The following is a 22484-nucleotide window of genomic DNA, read 5'->3' as shown; positions in this document are numbered from 1 at the left end:
ATTAAAGAAGTGCATTTAAAATAGTCAGTGGAAATTTGCTGTGTGACTCAGGAAAGTCAAACTAGGACTCTGTAACAACGTAGAAGAGTGGGGAAAAAGTGGGAGGTGGGAGGGAGTTTCAAGAGGGAGGGAGGGGACATATGCATATCTGTGGCTAATTCATGTTGACGTATGGCAAAAAGCAAACCAATATTGTAAAGCAATTATCCTTCAGTTAAAAATAAATAAATAAGAAAAAAGTCCATTCAACTTGTGTTGAAGATAATTCCTTTAGGTTTTTGAAAAATTTGTGAGAAGAATTAACTAAATGTATGAATGAAGCACATCATGAAGACATATAACTGGACACATAAAATAACTGCTGTCCAGAGAGGTGCAGAGACTACGGAGACCTCTGGACACAGCATAAATTTTTACTAGGTGGTGAAGGCCAAAAAGGACAGATTGAACATTAAATTCTATAGAGTCATGATTCTGTACCTTTTCATTGAAATTTTATAATGCATAATCAAATTACAAATCAAGCTTTACTATTTGAAGGAAAAGGTACTAACGAGGAGGCCAATGATCTTTATGAAATTCCCTTCCCTTTCACTTTAATCACTCTGAGTGTGAGGCAACAAGGGAGATGACCAGTGGCAGCTAATAATAAAATTGATAAAAATTCTTACATAAAGTGGTTTATTTCACATTATGAGGCATGCACCTAATCTATATATTTACCACACTCTAAGTGACACACAGTGCAGAATTTTCTTGAAGAGTTTTTAGTCACCTTTGTTCTACATTCAATTGCAATGGAAATTGAATGTGTATGTTCTGTTAAATTCATATTTTGAAATTCTAACCTCTAATGGGATGGTATTAGGAGGTGGTCCTTTGCGGGTAATTAGGTCATGAAGATGGAACCCTCATAGATGGAATTGGGTGTGTGTGTACTCAGTCACTCAGTCATGTCCGACTTGTTGAGATGGCATAGATTATAGCCTGCCAGGCTCCTCTGTCCGTGGAATTTTCCAGGAAAGAATACTGGAGCAGGTTCCATTTCCTTCTCCATGGATCTTCCCAACCCAGGAATCAAACCTGCATTTCTTGTGTCTCCTGCATTGGCAGGCAGATTCTTTTTTTTTCTTTTGTAAATTAATTTATTTATTTTATTTGGAGGCTAATTACTTTACAATATTGTAGTGGTTTTTTGCCATACGTTGACATGAATCAGCCATGGGTGTTCATGTGTTCCCCATCCTGAACCCCTCACCTGCCTCCCTCCTGATCCCATCTCTCAGGGTTGTCCCAGTGTACCAGCCCTTAGCACCTTGTCTCATGCATCGAACCTGGACTGGTGATCTGTTTCACATATGGTAATATACATGTTTCAGTGCTATTCTCTCAAGTCATCCCACCCTCGCCTTCTCCCACAGAGTCCAAAAGTCTCTTCTTTACGTCTGTTTCTCTTTTGCTCTCTCGTATATAGGGTCATCATTACCATCTTTCTAAATTCCATATGTATGTGTTAGTATATTATATTGGTGTTTTTCTTTCTGTCTTACTTCACTCTGTATAATAAGCTCCAGTTTCATCCACCTCATTAGAACTGATTCAAATGTATTCTTTTTAATATCTGATTAATATTCCATTGTGCATATGTACAACAGCTTTCTTATCCATTCATCTACTGATGGACATCTAGGTTGCTCCCAAGTCCTGGGTATTGTAAACAGTGCTGTGATGAACATCGGGGTACATGTGTCTCTTTCAATTCTGGTTTCCTCAGTGTGTATGCCCAGCAGCAGGATTGCTGGGTCATATGGCAGTTTCATTCCCAGTTTTTTAAGGAATCTCCATACTGTTCTCCATAGTGGCTGTACCAGTTTGCATTCCTACCAAAAGTATAAGAGGGTTCGCTTTTCTTTGCACCCTCTCCAGCATTTATTGTTTGTAGATTTTGATAGCAGCCATTCTGACCAGGGTGAGATAGCAGGCAGATTCTTTACCACTGGGCCACTTGGGAAGCCCAAATGGGATTAATGTTCTTTTAAAAGAGACCCTAGAGGGCTCTCTCACCCATTGGCATCCTCGTGAGGATCCAATGAAAAGTTGGCAATCTGCAGCTGGGAAGAGGGTTCTTAACTGGAATATGACCATGCTGACACCATGACCTCATACTTCCAGACTCCCAAACTGTGAGAAGTAAACTTCTTTTATTTATAAGTCATCCAGTCTATCACATTGTTATACCAGCTTGACTAAGACTAATTTAAATTGCATTTTGTTGTTGTTCAGTTGCCCCATCATGTCTGACTTTTTGTGACACCATGGACTGCAGCAGGCCAGGCTTCCCTATCCTTAACTATCTCCTGGAGCTTGCTCAAACTCATGTCCATTGAGTCAGTGATGCCATCCAACAATCTCATACTCTGTCATTTTCATCTCCTTCTGCCTTCAATCTTTCCCAGTATCAGGGTCTTTTCCAATGAGTTGGCTCTTCACTTCAGGTGGCCAAAGTATTAGAGCGTCTGTTTAATCTGTGAAAAAAATTATTTTAGTATTCAAGGGCCTGCTTATCACATGGAATCAAAAACGTTTTGAATTAGAGTTGAGGAATCTGAACCTGATATGAAGTGATCTGAACCTTGAGAGTATTTATAACATAATTTGAATGGACTAATTTAATAACTATTTCCCGAATATAAATGTTTCATTATTTAATTTTAAGATTGCATATTTTAATTTTGAAAATTTTATAAATGGAGGAAGGTAAGTTTTCTACTCACTATTTTTATGATATATGTTTTTAATGTGGGTTTATTTTTATTAAATATTATTATTTTCATTTGTAAAGCAAAAAGCAATGAAGTATGCATTATGTGTCTATAGCTCTTGGATTAATTTCTACCACTTTTTGCCAAGTATATGTTTTATATAATTCTAATTGGTTTTGAACCATATATCATTTTTCCATTGAAAAGTAGAAGTTTACTCCTTAGGTTTGAAGTCTCACCAGACTCCAAGTTATATTTCTACTACAGTAATTCAATTGCAAGAAGGAGGGAGAAGAAGAATGAACAATTTTCAGAAGAGAATTTGTGAGGAAGTTCTGGTAATATAATCAAGTGATATTGTGAAGTATATATATCCAAAGTTTTCAGAACTTTTTCTAATATTTTCAATTCTCCCAGAGTCTCTTTGGAAAACACTGAGCTACTATGATTGGATATTTACCTTATACCATGAAACACGCATTTAACCTACAAGTGTTTTTATTTTTACCCATTTTTTAAAAATCCAAGCTTCATGTTTTATTTCCCTGGTGTCATATGGTCCCAACTCAATTTTCTCAACAACCTTATCAAATGACTTTATATGTACAATTTACACACTAACTTATTTAAAAGCTTTCTTTATCATTTAATTACTGTTTAGAAGCATGTTATACATATCATCTTTATCAGTGCAGATTAATTTCCTGTCAAAATTTATTCATATGTTTGGGTTTGGCTAAGGGTTTTACTTTTGAAGTCAATCTCTTTACTCAAACTAATGAATGAAATTGACAGTCTGTTTATGAGCACATGTACCTCTCACTTATGAACTTGAGCATCATATGAACAGAAACCAACAGCTTGTTATATTTATTGGCTTCCTGAAATCACTTGCTTTAGTCTTCTGTACTCTTCCAGGAAAAGTTACTTATCTTTGTTTGAGCTGGTTCACTGACAGTACAACTAAAGGGAAAAAAATTAAGTTTAACTTCAAAGGACAGGCAGTAAAGTTAATAAAATTATTATCAGGATAAAATTAAAGTTTTTAAAAACATATATGAAGACCATTCATGACTGATTTTGATTCATTTTTTTCCTCATGAGGCAAAAGATGAAGGAAACGTAAATACTTGGCTCATTGACAGCATTTCCTCTGAATTTTCTGGGAGGAATCAAAGAGAGGAATTAGAAGAATGCTGCTATACACTCAAGTTAAAGCCCTTAATAGGTCCAAGTATATGTTTGTTCTATATTACCAAGGTCTAAAAACATCAGGGCCATATTACATAAAATCAATTTGATTTCGTACTGACCATCTGGTGACGTCCATGTGTAGAGTCTTCTCTTGTGTTGTTGGAAGAGAGTGTTTGCTATGACAAGTGCGTTCTCTTGGCAAAACTCTATAAGCCTTTGCCCTGCTTCATTCTGTGCTCCAAGGCAAAATTTGCCTGTTACTCCAGGTGTTTCTTGACTTCCTACTTTTGCATTCCAGTCCCTTATAATGAAATGGACATCTTTTTTTGAGTGTTCGTTCTAGAAGGTCTTGTAGATCTCATAGAACTGTTCAGCTTCTTTAGCATTACTGGTTGGGGCATAGACTTGGATTACCATAATATTGAATGGTTTGCCTTGGAAATGAATAGAGGTCATTCTGTCGTTTTTGAGATTGCATCCAAGTACTGCATTTTGGACTCCTTTTTTGACTATAATGGCTACTCCATTTCTTCTAAGGGATTCTTGCCCACAGTAGTAGATATAATGGTCATCTGAATTAAATTCACCCATTCCAGTCCATTTTAATTCGCTAATTCCTAAAATGTCAATGTTCGCTCTTGCCATCTCCTATTTGACCACTTCCAATTTGCCTTGATTCATGGACCTAACATTCCAGGTTCTTATGCAATACTGCTCTTTATAGTATCTGACTTTAATTCCATCACCAGTCACATCCACAACTGGGTGTTGTTTTTGCTTTGGCTCCATCTCTTCATTCTTTCTGAAGTTATCTCTCCACTGATCTTCAGTAGCATATTGGGCACCTACCAACCTGGGGAGTTCATGTGTCAGTGTCCTATCTTTTTGCCTTTTCATACTGTTCATGGGGTTCTCAAGGTAAGAATACTAAAGTGGTTTGCCATTGCCTTCTGCAGTGGACCACATTTTGTCAGAACTCTCCACTATGACTCTTCCATCTTGGGTGGCCCTACACGGCATGGCTCATAGTTTCATTTAGTTAGAAAAAGCTGTGGTTTATGTGATCAGATTGGTTAGTTTTCTGTGATTGTAGCTTTCATTCTGTCTGCAATCTGATGGAGAAGGATAAGAGGCTTATGGAAGCTTCTTGATGGGAGAGACTGACTGAGGGGGAAACTGGATCTTGTTCTGATGGGCGGGACCATGCTCAGTAAATCCTTAATCCAATTTTCTGTTGATGAGTGGGGCTGTGTTCTAAGTGCCCCCCGACCCTTCAGCAGGCCACCACACCTGCACTGGAGACTCCAGGACACTCACAGGCAAGTCTGGGTCAGTCTCTTGTGGGCTCACTGTTCCTTTCTACTGGGTCCCAGTGCATACAAGATTTTGTTTGTACACTCCAAGAGTTTGCTATCCCAGTTTTCATTCCAATCCCAAAGAATGTTCAAACTACCGTACAATTGCACTCATCTCACACGCTAGCAAAATAGTACACAAAATTCTCCCAGTCAGGCTTCAACAGTATGTGAATCGTGAACTTCCAGATGTTCAAGCTGAATTTAAAAAAGGCAGAGGAACCAGAGATCAAATTGCCAACATATGCTGGATCATTGAAAAAGCAAGAGAGTTCCAGAAAAACATCTATTTCTCTTTTATTGACTATGTCAAAGCCTTTGACTGTGTGGATCACAACAAACTGTGGAAAATTCTTCAAGAGATGAGAATACCAGACCACCTGACATGCCTCTTAAGAAATCTGTATGCAGTTCAGGAAGCAACAGTTAGAACTGGACATGGAACAACAGACTGGTTCAAATTGGAAAGGAGTACGTCAAGGTTGTATATTGTCTCCCTGTTTATTCAACTTATATGCAGAGTACATCATGAGAAAGGCTGGACTGGATGAAGCACAAGCTAGAATCAAGATTGCTGGAAGAAATATCAATAACCTCAGATATGCAGATGACACCACCCTTATGGCAGAAAGTGAAGAGGAACTAAAAAGCCTCTTGATGAAAGTGAGAGAGGAGAGTGAAAAAGTTGGCTTAAAACTCAACATTCAGGAAACTAAGATCATGGTATCTGGTCCCATCACTTCATGGCAAATAGATGGAGAAGCAGGGGAAACAGTGGCAGACTTTATTTTTTGGGGCTCCAAAATCACTGCAGATGGTGCCTGCAGCCATGAAATTAAAAGATGCTTGCTCCTTGGAAGAAAAGCTATGACCAACATAGACAGCATAAAAGCAGAGCCATTACTTTGCCAACAAAGGTCTGTCTAGTCAAAGCTATGATTTTCCCAATAGTCATGTATGGATGTGAGAGTTGGACTGTGAAGAAAGCTGAGCACTGACGAATTGATGCTTTTGAACTGTGGTGTTGGAGAAGACTCTTGAGAGTCCCTTGGACAGTACAGAGATGCAAGGAGATCCAACCAGTCCATCCTAAAGGAAATCAGTCCTGAATATTCATTGGAAAGACTGATGCTGAAGCTGGAACTCCAATACTTTGGCCACCTGATGCAAAGAGCTGACTCATTAGAAAAAACCCTGATGCTGGGAAAGTTTGAAGGTGGGAGGACAGGGGAAGACCGAGGATGAGACGGTTGGATGGTATCACTGATGCATTTGGCATGAGTTTGAGTAGGCTTCAGGTGTTGGTGATGGACAGGGAAGCCTGGTGTGCTGCAGTCCATTGGGTCACAAAGAGTCAGACATGACTGAGTGACAGAACTGAACTGAAGGTTAACTAGAGATTAATAACAGTGAAAGACATTAAGTGTGAAATAATTGTAATAGTGTATTTCTCTAAGTTTCATTCTTATTTCACTTTAAAAAATTTAAGAGATGTATAATAATGGGTAATAGTTGTGCTTAAGTACTTTAATAATGATTTTTATTTTGGTAAATTGCACAATTAGAACTAGAACTTTTCACTTACCCACAGATATAAAGTCAAAGTCTTAGAACTGAAATTATAAATGAAAGTGTAAGTTTAAGTTCAGTTCAGTCACTCAGTTGTGTCAGACTCTTTGCAACGCCACGGACTGTAGTACACCAGGCTTCCCTGTCCATCACCAACACCCAGAACCTACTCAAACTCATGTCCCTCACTTCAGTGATGCCATCCAACCATCTAATTCTCTTTCATCCCTTTTTCTTCCCGTCTTCAATTTTCCCAGCATCAGGGTCCCTTCTAATGAGTTGGTTCTTCGCATGAGGTGGCCAAAGTATTGGAGTTTTGGCTTTAGCATCAGTTTTTCCAATGAATATTCAGGACTGATTTCCTTTAGGATTGACCGGTTGGATCTCCTTGAAGTCCAAGGGACTCTCAAGAGTCTTTTCCAACACCACAGTTCAAAAGCATCAATTCTTCAGCACTCAGCTTTCTTCATAGTCCAACTCTCACATCCATACATGACTACTGGGAAAACCATAGCTTTGACTAGATAGACCTTTGTTGGCAAAGTAATGTCTCTGCTTTTTAATTCACTGTCTAGGATGGTCATAGCTTTTCTTCCAAGGAGAAAGCATCTTTGAATTTCATGGCTGCAGTCACCATCTGCAGTGATTTTGGAGCCCAAGAAAATAATGTCTGTCACTGTTTCCATTGTTTCCCCATCTATTTGCCATGAAGTGATGAGACCAGATACCATGATCTTAGTTTTCTGAATGTTGAGTTTTTACCCAACGTTTTCACTCTCCTCTTTCACTTTCATCAAGAGGCTCTTTAGTTGTTCTTTGCTTTCTGCCATAAGGGTGGTGTCATCTGCATATCTGAGGTTATTGATATTTCTCCTAGTAATCTTGATTCCAGTTTGTGCTTCTTTCAGCTCAGCATTTCTCATGATGTATTCTGCATATAAGTTAAATAAGCAGGGTGTCAATATACGGCCTTGATGTACTCCTTTCCCAATTTGGAACCAGTCTGTTGTTCAATGTTTAGTTCTAATTGTTGCTTCTTGACCTGCCTACAGATTTCTCAGGAGGCATATCAGGTGGTCTGGTATTCCCATTCTCTTTCAGAATTTTCCACAGTTTATTGTGATCCACACAGTCAAAGGCTTTGGCATAGTCAATAAAGCAGAAGTATATGTTTTGCCTGAATGCTCTTGTGCTTTTTCAATGATCCAGTGGATGTCGGCAATCTGAAAGATATACCCATTTGAGTGTAGAGTTCCAAATTACAGCAAGGAGAGATAAGAAAAGCTTCCTCCAGGATCACTGCAAAGAAATAGAAGAAAACAATAAAATGGGAAAGACTAGAGATGTCTTCCAGAAAATTAGAGATACCAAGGGAACATTTCAATTTTAAGTTATTAAGCTGTTTTATTAGGTTTCATTGTAAAGATTAGAAGAGATTTATTTATTTGTGCATAAACAGTACATTAAGGAACACCAGACAAGCCAGCTGCCAAAAGATATGGGTATGTTATACCTAGACATAATCTGATACAATTAATTAAAAATCTAAGCAAATGTCCCACATCACACATTGGTTTGAAATCATTGACCTTGTGAGGAAAGGGAGCATGGCAATTTTCTTTCACAAAGTATACGGCCATATGGAATAGAAACAGAAAAGAATACTTAGGAAATCATAAAAGGATGGTGTTTGGGCAACCTCAAGTAGATATCAATATGGAGAAAGAATGTGAAGAATTAGATAAGAAGTGTTTACAGAAAGAAAGACAGATTGAACCAGTAAGTAGAAGGGACACTTGTCTAGAACAGTCATGCAAAAGCAATCAAGACAGTTGAACAGTTCACTGATACAGAATCATACAGACAGACAATTTCTCTGCACGCAATAAGGGGTGTGCAGAAAAGGTTGACTGCTTTTATGGATAAAGACTGAGTATTATTAAACTTAGAATTAAATTATGTCTCTTTAGGTTTGGATTCAGAAAACATTTTAGATGTCAGAACATAAGTTGAAATAATGATATTTATGATTATTATGTATTGACTTTAAAAATAAACCTTTTGGATTGGTGAATCAATAATTTCCAGCCCAAAGTTTTGAATCCATACAGTTCTACTGATTTAGTAATGGGATCCATAAATGATTTTTAATATACAAAATCTTTAAGAAGTTATACATATTTCTGCGTGATTATGTTGAAAAGAAAATGTTAGTTGCTCAGTCATGTCCAACTCTTTGCAACCCCATGTACTGTAGCCCCCCAGGCTCCTCTGTCCATGAAATTCCCCAGGCAAGAATACTGGAGTGGGTAGCCATTCACCTCTCCAGGGAATCTTCCCGACCCAGGGATCAAAACGGTCTCCTGCATTGCAGGCAGATTCTTTACTGTCTGATCTACCAGGGAAGGGATTCTATTGAAAGGGCACTTTAAAATATTTCTTTGCTTTTGACTCTAATCAAATCAACTTATTGCACTAATAATATAACTTATGACCCTGATATGTCTTTGATTAATAAAACAAATGAGAAGATAAGATATGTATTACTTTATAAATTCAGTGCTCCTAGCAAATATCCCTGCTGTTGTCAATAAGTAACAGTTTATTGTTCTGTAGTTTTGAAAACCAAAAGCCTTTGAAGAAAATGTGTGACCCCAGGCCTTGGTCCACTTTCTCTGGGAAATGTTGATCCATGAGAGCAGTAGGGAAGGAGCAGATGCTTAGCTGAAATTACACCTGGATTCACTCTTTTATTTTGTCATGACAACCTACTAGATATTTACTACTGGCAAAAATATGTGCTGTGAATACAACTATAAGCAGGATTATCATTCAGAATAGAAGCAGAGATAAAGAATTTCTCAGACAAGCAAAACCAAAAGAATAGAGCAATACTAAACCTATCCTAAAAGAAATACTGAAAGGTTTTTTTTTTTTTTTTTAATAGAAGAGAAACAAGAAGATACAGGAAAGAAGAAATCACAACTGGAAAGTAAATCACTTAAAAGTGTCAGTAGACAGATAAAAAATTCTACTTGTGTAAGCAATGATAAACACAAGGAACACCAAAAGAAGAAACATGAAGATGTAAAAGAGGACATTAAAATCATAAAATATGGGAGAGGATAGTAAGAAAATGTAGATTCTTTTTTTTAAGAATATGTTTGAGCCTATATGACTATCAGTCTAAAGCAAGCAAATAGAGAAAGGGGTTGACATACTTGAAAACCAGGGTAACCGCATATCAGAAACTTACAGTAGATTCAAAAATACTGAAAAGAACAAAAACAAGCACATAATAAAAGGAAATCATCAAACCACAAAAAGAAAAAAAAAGGAAAAAAGAAGAAATAAAATCAACAGAAAACAAGGTTCAAAGTGACAATATATACTTGTATGTGCATGCTTAGTTGCTCAGTCATGTCTTAATTCTTTGTGACACTTTGGACTGTAGCCCAGAGGCTCCTCTGTCCGTGGAATTTTTCAGGCAAGAATACTGGAGTGGGTTACCATTTTTCTGTCTCCAGGGGATCTGCCTGACCCAGGGATCGAACTTACATATCTTGTGTCTCCTGCACTGTGGGCAGATTCTTCACCAGCCGAGTCATAAGGGAGGTCATACATATTTATCAATAACTACCTTAAATGTCAATGGGCTATATATTACAATCCAAACACAGAGTGGCAGGCTGGATAAGCAACCAAGCACCTACAACATGCTGTCTACAAGAGATCCACCTTAGAGCAAAGGAAATGCATAGATTGAAAGTGAGGGGATAGAAAAATATATTTCATGTAAATGGAAACAATAGGAAAGCAGAGGTCACAATACTCATCTCAGACAAAACAGACTTTAAAACAAAGGCCATAAGTAAAGGTAAAGAAGGGCACTATATACGGATAAAAGAACCAATACAAGAAGAGAATTTTACACTTGTCAGCGTACATACACCTAACAGAAGTATGCTGCTGCTGCTATTTAGTCACTAAGTTGTGTCCAATTCTTTGGGACCCCATGGACTGTAGCCCACAAGCCTCCTCTGTCCATGAGATTTTCCAGCAAGAATACTGGAGTGTGTTGATTTTTTTCAACCCAGGAATCAAACCTGTTTTCCCTGCATTGACAGGCAGATTCTTTAACACTGAGCCACCTGGTATATCATTTCAGTTCAGTTCAGTCACTCAGTTATTCCTAACTCTTTGTGACCCCGTGGACTGCAGCACGCCAGGCTTCCCTTTCCATCACCAACTCCCGGAGCTTACTCAAACTCATGTCCATCCAGTCGGTGATGCCATCCAACCATCTCATACTTTTTTGTCCCCTTGTCCTTCTGTCTTCAATCTTTCCCAGCATCAGGGTCTTTTCCAACGAGTCAGCTCTTTGCATCAGGTGGCCAAAGTATTGGAGCTTCAGCTTCAGCATCAGTCCTTCCAATGAACACTCAGGACTGATTTCCTTTAGGATATAGAAGCATCCAAATACGTAATACAAATACTGACAGACATAAGGGAAGAAATTAATGGGAATACAATGATATTATATTTTATTATTGTGCTAAGAACACAACCTGAGATCTACCCTCTTAAATTTTAAAGTGCACAACCAAGTACCATTAACTGTAGATACAGTATTGTACAGCAGACTTCTAGAACTTACTCATTTTACATTATCAAAAGTTCTTATTTGTTGAAGTGCAACTCTCCACTTCCCCTCCCTCAAATCCTCCTCCCTCTTTACCACCATTCTAGTCTGTTTCAGTGAGCATAACTACGTTAGATACCTCATCCAAGCGAGATTATGCATATGTATCCTGCGACTGCCTTATTTCATTCAGTATAATGTTGTCCATGTTCATCCATGTTGTCACAAAGGGCGATGTCTCCTTTCTTAAGGCTGAGTAATACTCCACTGTGTGCCTATACCACAGTTTCTTTATCCATTCAGCTATCTGTGGACATTTTGGAGAAGGAAATGGCAACCTACTCCAGTATTCGTGCCTGGAGAATGCCATGGACAGAGGAACCTGGTGGGCTATAGTCTATGGGGTCACAAAGAGTGGAACACGACTTAGGAGACTGAACAACAATCTATGGACTTTTATATTGTTTCCGCATCTTGGCTACTGTGCATAATGCTACTATGAATATGAGAATGGAGATATCGTTTCCAGATTCTGATTTCAATTCATCTGGATAAATACACAGTAGTGAAATTGCTGGATCTCATGGTAGTTCTATTTTCAGTTTTTGGAAAAACTTCCATATTGTTTCCCATTTTACATTCCCACCAACAGTGTACTGAGACTCCAACTAGAGAAAACTTTAGCAGTTAGGTGATGAGATAAAACCAAGAATCAGGTTTCAGCAGCTCTGTTTTTCCAATCTTAAGTGAGCTGTTGTGATTAATGACCAGAACCTTACGGAGAAGAGCTATCCCTTCATCACTCTCCAGAACTTCTTCCTTCCATTAACACAGGGATCACCCATCATTTGGAAGCCAAACTACTTCTGTATAGGGCTTCCCTGGTGGCTCAGTGGTGAAGAATCTGCCTGCCAATGCAGAAGACGTGTGTTTGATCCCTGGATTGTAAAGATCCCATGGAGGAGGAAATGGCAACACACTCCAGTATTCTTGCCTGGGACAGCCCATGGACAGAGGAGCCTGGTGAGTTACAGTCCATTGGGTCACAAAGAGATAGACGTGACTTAGCAACTAAACAACAACTACTTCTGTAACTGAGTTTTTAGGAGACCCTGTTGATATCAAACTCTCCATCAAAGTGTTGCATTCAGATAATTTTGAGAGCTGGGGACTATGACATTTGAAAATAGGTGGAGAAAAATAGTAATTCCTAATGTACTACAAACATTGTGGACTCCCCAACTTGGTAATTGACACATCCCTCTTAAGCCTGTAGTAGCTAAATTTTGGCATGTTTTTTACTCTTATCAGAAAAATGACTGCTTTTAGAATCATGACTGATTGTGTGAGTATTATCGGTTGAATTGTGTCTCTCCTAAGATGTTGAGTCCTAACCCCTGGTACCTATAAATGTGACCTTATTAGGAGATAAGACTTTTGTAGATAATCAAGCTAAGGTGAGGTTACTAGGGTGGACCCTTATCCAGTAGAACTGTGCTTTAGAAAAAGGGAAATTTTAGACAGACACAGAGACTCACAGAGGGAAGATGGTGTGAAAATGCAAGAAAAGAATTTACAAGCCAAGACACAGTTAGAAGCTGCAATGAGCTGGGAGACAGACCTGGAACAGACTCTCCCTCACAGCCCTTAGAGGAAACTCATTGCCAACATCTTGATGTTGAACTTCAAGCTTCCAGAACTGTGATACAATCAGTTTTGGTTGTTTTAAGCCACCCAGTCTGTGCTGCTTTGTTATGACAGCCCTGGCAAACTAATACAGCAACCTAGCAGAATTAACATAGATATTTCACAGATACTTTTTCTCTTAACATAGATATTATTTCTCTTATATTATTATGTTCCTGAAGTTATCATAAAGTGAAGAAGTAGCAGGGAAATGTTAATTCATAATTAAGAATATGTTAAAAGAGTTTATCACTTTCATTAACATGCCTTATATTAGATTTAAGAAAAAAAAAACTTTGGAAAAGACATTTTTCATATCATGTATTTTTCTGATTTGAAAGGTAATATTGTATTAATGTTTTACATTTATAAACCACAGAAGATTTAAAGAAATTAAAATAAAGTGTAATGACATTAACCAGAGACAATTACTATTGAAATTTTATTACTTTTGCTAGTAGACTTTTAAAAAACTTTGTATGTGTGTACATATATTTCTTTCTGACTTAACTTTTCTGAAACAATAATTCTTGTTAATTTTCCTTTATTTTAAAGTCATAGGATCATATGGAGCTACAGGGGCTAATATTGCATTCTCTCTGTCATGTGTTTGACGGGATATAGCCTATTTATATCAGAGAAGGAAATGGCAACCCACTCCAGTATTCTTGCCTAGAGAATCCTGTGGATAGAGGAGCCTGGTGGGCTGCCGTCCATGGGGTCTCACAGAGTCCAACATGACTGAAGTGACTTAGCAGCAGCAGCAGCAACCTATTAATATAACCACTGGCTGATCTTTTAAAAACACAAGTAATTTCATGTTCATATTTGCCATTGTCCTAAAGTAGGTATTTTCAAAAGCATGGCATGCTACCATTAGACACTGGATTATTTTATGTGGGCTGGAATATAAAGCAATAATCCAAGTGTGGCTCTTATGAAATGGTCAAAATGACTCTCTAGCATGATGCTTTGTAAAATGGTCTGTAGATGCCATGTAAATGTTTCATAACCCATAACTTCAGAACACAGACAAATGTCACGAGCCTGTGATTTCAGTCTAAGAGGTGGCATGAGAATGCCTGTGTCATTACAAAGACCATGGGAAGATGCTGAGGAGTAATGAGCTTATTTTGTTTTAGTTGATCTCTCATTATTAAATGTATAAAATGTTGTTATAACTAGCAATAAATAATAGCAGCTGAAGGTTTAATTCTAGCTTCTTTGGGCTTACATATATGAACAATATGGGCATCTATATTAATGATGTCTCATATTTACTTACCCATAATTTTGTGTTATTGTTTAGTCATTAAATCATGTTCTACTCATTTGCAACCCTGTGGATTGTAGCCCACCAGGCTTCTCTGTCCATGGAATTTCCCAGGCAAGAATACTGGAGTGGGTTGCCATTTCCTTCTCCAGGGAATCTTCCTGACTCAGGATTGAACTCGAATCTCCTGCATTGCAGGTGGATTCTTTACCACTGAGCCACCAGGGAAGTCCAATTTACATATATATGGGGTGGTTATTTAACACAGGAATAAAGAACAACTAGTTAAGTTTAATTTTAGTAACAGTGAATGATATTTTGATATAAGTATGTCCCAAATACTGCATGGGACACACTTAAACTAGAAAAATTATTTGCTGTTGTCTGCTTCCCGAGTGGCTCAGTGGTAGAGAACCCTCCTGACAATGCAAGAGCTGTGGGTTTGATCCCTGGGTTGGGAAGATCCCCTGGAAAAGGAAATGGCAACCCACTCCGGTATTCTTGCCTGGGAAATTCCATGGACAGAAGGAGCCTTGCGGGCTACAGTGCATGGGGTCACAAAGAGTTGGGCATGACTGAGTGACTGAGCATACAGCAATGCAAAATGAGTGCCCTGTATTTTTATCTGGTAATCCTTAGATATCAAGGGGGTACTTCTGAAACTCATTGTGTGCCTATTCCAGATAAGGTTTAAGAAACAATTTTCTGTTAGACAGTTGTTGGCAGCAAAGAAGAAATCTTTTTACTCTAAACATGGTAAGGGTTGCATAGAGAAGCTGAATAAAAAGAAGAGAAAAAAGGAGAAATTCCCATTTTCTCATTTTTTAGTGTGTTTACAGTTTTTTGGGCGGGGGTTCTATATTTAAATTGTTTATAAAAGCATATTCCTCCCTAAAGGAAAAAACAGAAACAAATCTTGAGAGCTCTCTGTTGTCTTTGCCACTCCGCCTCTTGTCTGATTAGTACAGATTGCTTGGGTTGACATCTGATACTTTTTATTAGAAATAAAATGTGTCTTTTTAAGGAGGTTGATTGTCCCATTTATATCAAGGAGTTGAAAGGCTCTTGGAAATGGTGGTCACACAAACAGACACAAAAGGGAAAACTATGTCGTCCATTGGATACGAGGTTGTATTATTAGGAGGAGGGAAGCGCTGGGGAGTTAGTGGAGAAGTACTGAGACTAGGGCTCAAGGAATGCATTTTGGTGTGACATACACGGGGGGTAAGAGTAAAGGGCCATTTGAGAAAATTCTCCCTTTGACTTCTAGAGAAATAATATTTACTAAGAGTTGACTCATTGGAAAAGACATTGATGCTGGGAAGGATTGGGGGCAGGAGGAGAAAGGGATAACAAAGGATGAGATGGCTGGATGGCATCACCCACTCGATGGACATGAGTTTGGGTAAACTCCGGGAGTTGGTGATGGACAGAGAGGCCTGGCGTGCTGCAGTTCATGGGGTCGCAAAGAGTTGGACACGACTGAGCGACTGAACTGAACTGACTTAGGAAACATGATGGACCAGTATGCATTTACACATTTCACTTTAGAGAGAAGTCAATGTCTATTTATAAATCATAAAATCCGAAAACTAGAGATATTGTAAAGGTATTTTGAAATATGGGGATATAGAAATGAGGTAAAAACCATATAAAGGAAGGATAAATATTGAAAATATGCTGGAGCGGAGGAATGCTGATATGAAAAAGAAGGAGAGAGGTGGGAGAGAGCATGAGTGTGTGAAGGCTTAACCTTGAAGACTGAAAATCTAACACATTATTTTCAAACTAAATTGGCTTTAACTCAACTGAGAGTGTGGAATGAATAATGAAGAGCCAAGAGGTCAACTATTGGTTTAGGAGATATATCAAGGAACTTAACCTAGTTCCAACTTTAGTACAAGATATAATTATAGATTATTGAAGAGAAAGGCAGTGTGCTATTGTGCGACATGACACCTGTGGAATATATATTTGTAACTCACTGGGAATGTGTGTATGGAATACACAAGTTATTTCTGGAAGTTTGTGATTGATTTGGGGAAACTGAAAAAGGTCCATAAAATAAGAGGACTTCTTATGACATAAATTAAAACAACAATAAGCCTTTTTAAAATATAACTTTCTGTGGAAACAAGAAGCAAAATGTGATTTGTACCCTGTAGACGTCTGATTATCAAGATATAGAAAGAGCCCAAAGCAGTCCATGATACTGAAATCAGGTAACTTTCCTTTAAAGCCTGGCTGCCTCCTCATCTCCTGATGCTGTCTGATTCAAGTACTGCAGAAATGTGGGTGGGAGATGTGGATATGGCTTCTGTTAGAGACATTACTTTGCCAACAAAGGTCCATCTAGTCAAGGCTATGGTTTTTCCAGTAGTCATGTATGGATGTGAGAGTTGGACCATAAAGAAAGCTGAGCACTGAAGAATTGATGCTTTTGATCTGTGGTGTTGGAGAAGATTCTCGAGAGTCCCTTAGACTGCAAGGAGATCCAACCAGTCCCTCCTAAAGGAAATCAGTCCTGAACATTCATTGGAAGTACTGATGCTCAAGCTGAAACTCCAATCCTTTGGCCACCTGATGTGAAGAGCTGACTCACTGGAAAAGACCCTGATGCTGGGAAAGATTGAAAGCGGGAAGGGAAGGAGACAACAGAGGATGCGATGGTTGGATGGCATCACTGACTCGATGGACATAAGTTTGAGTAAACTCTGAGAGTTGGTGATGGACAGGGAAGCCTGGTGTGCTGCGATCCAAGGGGTCACAAAAAGTCAGACACAACTGAGTGACTAAACTGAACTGATGGTTGTCAGTATGCTGTGGATATGGCTCCCACTGTGATGGTAATGGCTATTTTGCATAATATGGCTAACTGCTGTTTGAGTCTAGAGGATCCTATGAGTATTGATTCTAGAGCATCATCTTTGAGCATCCTTTGTCCCTTTTTTAATTTTGTAAAGATCCATTTGCTTTAAGTACCCTTAACCCCAACAGCCCTCTACTCAAGAAAAGATGACTCCTTGCCTGATAAAAACCACACTTGTCTTCAAAAGACCTTTCAGTCCTGGATGTGATGTGATATCAATGTAGTGATTTAACACGTGACTGATGATTTTGCAAAAATGCAGTACTTGTGTGAAATCTCAAAAATGACAGAATGATCTCCATTCGTTTCCAAGGCAAACCATTCAATATCACAGTAATCCAAGTCTATGCCCCAACCAGTAATGCTGAAGAAGCTGAAATTGAACCATTCTATGAATACTTACAAGACCCTCTAGAGCTAATACCCAAAAAAGATGTCCTTTTCATCATAGGAGGCTGGAATGCAAAAGTAGGAAGTCAAGAATACCTGGAATAACAGGCAAATTTGGCCTTGGACTACAAAATGAAGTAGGGCAAAGGTTAACAGAGTTTTGTGAAGAGAACACACTGGTCATAGCAAACAGCCTCTTCCAAAAACACAAGAGAAGTTTGTACACATGGACATCACCTGATGGTCAATACTGAAATCAGATTGATTATGATCTTTGCAGTCAAAGATGGAGAAACTCTATACAGTCAGCAAAACAAGTCTGGGAGCTGACTGTGGCTCAGATCATGAACTCCTTATTGCCAAATTCAGACTCAAATTGAAAAATGTAGGGAAAACCACTAGACCATTCAGGTACGACTTAAATCAAATCCCTTATGATTATACAGTGGAAGTGAGAAATAGATTCAAGGGATTAGATCTGATAGGCAGAGTGAACTATGGACAGAAGTTCATGACATTGTACAGGAGGCAGTGATCAAGACCATCCCCAAGAAAGAGAAATGCAAAAAGAAAAAATAGTTGTCTGACAAGGCCTTACGAACAGCTTAGAAAAGAAGAGACGCTAAAGGCAAAGGATAAAAGGAAAGATACACCCATCTGAAGGCAGAGTTCCAAAGAATTACAAGGAGAGATAAGAAAGCCTTCCTCAGTGTTCAATGCAAAGAAGTAGAGGAAAACAACAGAATAGGAAAGACTAGAGATCTCATCAAGAAAATTAGAGATACCAAGGGAATATTTCATCCAAAGATGAGCACAATAAAGGACAGAACATATTTGCTAGTTTCTCTTTTATCAATACTGTAGTTTCAGTTATAAAGCTGTGAAAACACTGTGATAAAATATTTCTCTTTCATGAATCATACACATTGTTCTTTTCATGTAGGAAATGGTATTTTCAAATGGAAGTAGAAGCAAATATGAGATAAATTAAGGGGATATTTATTTAACACATACTCACCATTTTTAAATTTAAGGTTTACAACCATTTTTTCTCCTATATACTGAGTTTAATCAAAACAAAATAATACAATCATAAATAGTTTAGGTTATTTTCTATTAATACAACCCACAAATTTTCTATTAAAGTTCTACATTTTCTTCCCAATTATATAGTAAGAAGCAATATACAACATAAATGCTTTAGGTTATCATATGTAAAGCTAAATTTCATGATATTTATGCATTCAGTCAGTTCAGTCCCTCTGTCATGTCCGACTCTTTGCAACCCCAAGGACTGTAGCATACCGGGCTTCCCTTTCCATCACCAACTCCCAGAGCTTACTCAAACTCACGTCCATCAAGTCGGTGATGCCATCCAACCATCTCATCCTCTGTTGTCCCTGTCTCCTCCTGCCTTCAATCTTGCCTGGCATCAGGGTCTTTTCCAAGAAGTCAGTTCTTCGCATCAGGTGGCCAGCATACTGGAGTTTCAACTTCAGCATCAGTCCTTCCAGTTATATGTTAGATATTAGAATAAACTTGTCTAAAATAGATATTTAAATATTATAAATTTCTTAGTGTACTTTTGTGTTGGAAAAGACTCTTGAGAGTCCCTTGGACTGCAAGGAGATCCAACCAGTCCATCCTAAAGGAAATCAGTCCTGAATATTCACTGGAAGGACTGATGCTGAAGCTGAAACTCCAATACTTTGGCCACCTGCTGCAAAGAAATGACTCCTTAGAAAAGACCCTGATGCTGGACAAGATTGAAGGCGGGAGGATAAGTGGATGGCAGAGGATAAGATGGTTGGATGGCATCACCAACTTGATGGACATGAGTTTGAGCAAGCTCCAGGAGTTGGTGATGGACAGGGAAGCCTGGAATGCTGTAGTCCATGGGGTTGCAGAGAGTTGGACACAACTGAGCAACTGAATTGAACTGAACTGGTATATAAAGTTAGAATATTTTAGAATAATATATTCAGAATATTTATAAGATAATATATTTATTTATAAAAAAATCCACCTCCCCATACGGAGAAACAAGAGACATATGTTTGATCCCTAGGTCAGGAAGATCCCATGGAACAGGAGATGGCAACCCACCCCAGTATTGTTGGGAAATTCCATGGACAGTAGAATTTGTACTCCTGGCAGGCTACAGTCCATGGGGTTTCAAAGAGTTGGACATGACTGAGCGACTGAGCACACACACACATATTTATGTATATATTAAATATAGAACACATTTTGTTTATTTATATTTAAATTACATTGTATTTATATTTGATATAAGAATAATGTATAAATAATATTGTATATGAAATACTAGAATATTAGAATAAACCACTTGGTTAGAAATGTTCATTTAATAAGATAACAGGGAAAACATTCCAGGAATCATGGTGAATAAGAAAGAAAATAGTAAATAGGCTCGGCCGTCTATTGACTATTATCTTAATTTTCCTCCTCTGAGTTTTTATTTTAGAGAAAAGAGTATCTATCTCTTTCTTCTCCTAAAATATACTCCATAGTTAGATATTTCATCAGAGAAAACATCACAAAGTCAGCACAGGAACATATATTCTGGGTCCTGAATCTTTATCCCTGATACATTTCAGTTGAACCCCTTTCCCCTTCCCCCTCCATATGAGTGAGCCATAGCTGCCTGACCCTTTGGTGCATTTTGGACCCATGTCATCTTGTTCGAACAGACAGCATGTCCCTTATTTTCCAGGACTGGTGAAAGTCATTCCAAAACACAGATAAAAGATGACCCAAGACAGAACCAGGCCTCAGGTTTTAAGTACGTACGCTAAGTGTGAATGGAAATCAAACAACCGAAGCAAACAGACAACTTTAATTAACCTATTCTTTCTGAGGCCAGGCTGGTTTAGTTTTAAGGGCATTTTTCTCCCAGAGGGTTTGTTGCTTGAGGTACAACCATATGGAGCTAATTCAAACATCCTGAGGCTTTTGCAAGGTATAAGGCACTTCACAGCAGAAATGATCTAACAAGCTGGCTGATGAGAACTCAGCAGAAAAGTAATTTTAAACAGGTATGATAGTAGTCTTTGAATTCTCGAAAGGTGTTAATACAGATAAAACAAATTTCTTAGAAGAAACTTTGAGATGGCCTTAAATGTCATTTCCCCCAAATCTGCTTAGATATGAGAACTTGAATGCTCTTCCCAAAGTTGGTCAGTTGGTTAGTAACAGGGAATTGACATATTTATTTTTTAATTTTAATTTTTTAATTGAAACATAGTTGATTTACAATGTTTCCAGTATCCAGCAAAGTGATTCAGTTATTAAACCAAATTGGGTAACCGTTCACCTGCACACAAAAAAGTCAAAAATCAATCTACTTGCTCCTGGTTGTGGTGAAGGAAAGTACAATGTTTATTGTACAGTGCCAAGCAAGGAGAATCGCCAGCTTAGGCTCCAAAGATGTGAACTCCCAGATGGCTTTCAGGGAGGGGTTTTAGAAGGCGGTGTGAGGGAAGGGCTGCAGAGTACTCAATCAGCTTGTGTGCAAGGCTAAGTTTTGAGAATTACGAGCTTTCTGGTTTCAGCTGGTCTGAGGTCTGTGTGCTCACAGTCAGCAGTTTTCATCTAGTGGGTGTTTGCTTTACATAAAATCAACTTGATAATCCTTCAGGGACCTAGGAATTCAATGATTCTGCTAATTGACTGGTTTATAGTCTAAGTTTTTACTAGTTTTCCTGCTCAACAAGTATTTGTTTCTACATCTTCACATTTTCCAATCATTAACTCTTAAGTCAGGATTTTGAGATTCAGGAAAGGTCTGGGACACTAAAGCAAAAGCTTTTTATTTCAAAGAACAGACACACAGAGCCTTATGCTGCTGCTGCTGCTGCTGCTAAGTCACTTCAGTCGTGTCCAACTCTGTGCGACCCCAAAGATGGCAGCCCACCAGGCTCCCTCGTCCCTGGGATTCTCCAGGCAAGAATACTGCAGTGGGTTGCCATGTCTTTCTCCAATGCATGAAAGTGAAAAGTGAAAGTGAAGTCGCTCAGTTGTGTCTGACTCTTCACGACCCCATGGACTGCAGCCTACCAGGCTCCTCCGTCCATGGGGTTTTTCAGGCAAGAGTACTCGAGTGGGTTGCCACTGCCTTCTCCACAGAGCCTTATATGCAGTTGCAAACCCAAGATGCCTCTGTGAGAATCCAACCAAAAGGATAAATACAAACAATTCTGTGAAATTTGGCCTCACATATTTTATAGCTATGAATTAGCTTCCTAACAACTAAAGTGCCCCCAAAATATACTTTTAATATCTATTTTGTGTCTGGTAAATGCTAAAACCAAATTCCTATTTTATGAGCTAACAGGCAATTCCATCCATGAATTTATTATGGCTTACCCCTCCTCCTCTAAGAGTAATGTCAGAAGCTGTGAACTGCTATTGTTGATTATCTATGCCAATCATCTGATGAGGATGGATGCCCTCCTCCCTGTGTACATCCTGTTGAAATCCATTGGCTAAATTATCGAGTATGTAGTGCAGAGATGTTTGCTGAATCTGGGAAATTAACAAAATTCTGCTGTTTTCTTTGAGACCTTGCCAACTTCTTGGGTGTTACCCTGGAGTGTCACCCAGGTTCCTGCTGCTCAAGATACACACAGAGCCCCATCCTTTTCCCTTTTAAGGGCATTAGGTGAAATTACTCTCTCTGTTTCCCTTTTATATTTTCCCTCCTATTATGCTTTCCTCAACA

The 22484-nt window shown here is 38.5% G+C and overlaps 1 long non-coding RNA gene across 1 annotated transcript; it reads right to left on the bottom strand.

Annotated features, from left to right (window-relative positions):
• Positions 1-10817: 10817 nt before the first annotated feature.
• On the bottom strand, positions 10818-11890 carry LOC145539669 (uncharacterized). Its single transcript, XR_014077893.1, has 2 exons — positions 11662-11890; positions 10818-11375 (listed from the first exon to the last, which is right to left on the bottom strand). It is a non-coding gene; the product is annotated as an uncharacterized LOC145539669 (long non-coding RNA).
• Between the last annotated feature and the right edge of the window lie 10594 nt (positions 11891-22484).

This window comes from Giraffa tippelskirchi, chromosome 2, assembly GCF_054371585.1.
Source record: "Giraffa tippelskirchi isolate mGirTip1 chromosome 2, T2T-mGirTip1v1.2.pri, whole genome shotgun sequence".
Classification (NCBI taxonomy): Eukaryota; Metazoa; Chordata; class Mammalia; order Artiodactyla; family Giraffidae; genus Giraffa; species Giraffa tippelskirchi.
This window is presented reverse-complemented; position numbering and strand designations above follow the sequence as displayed.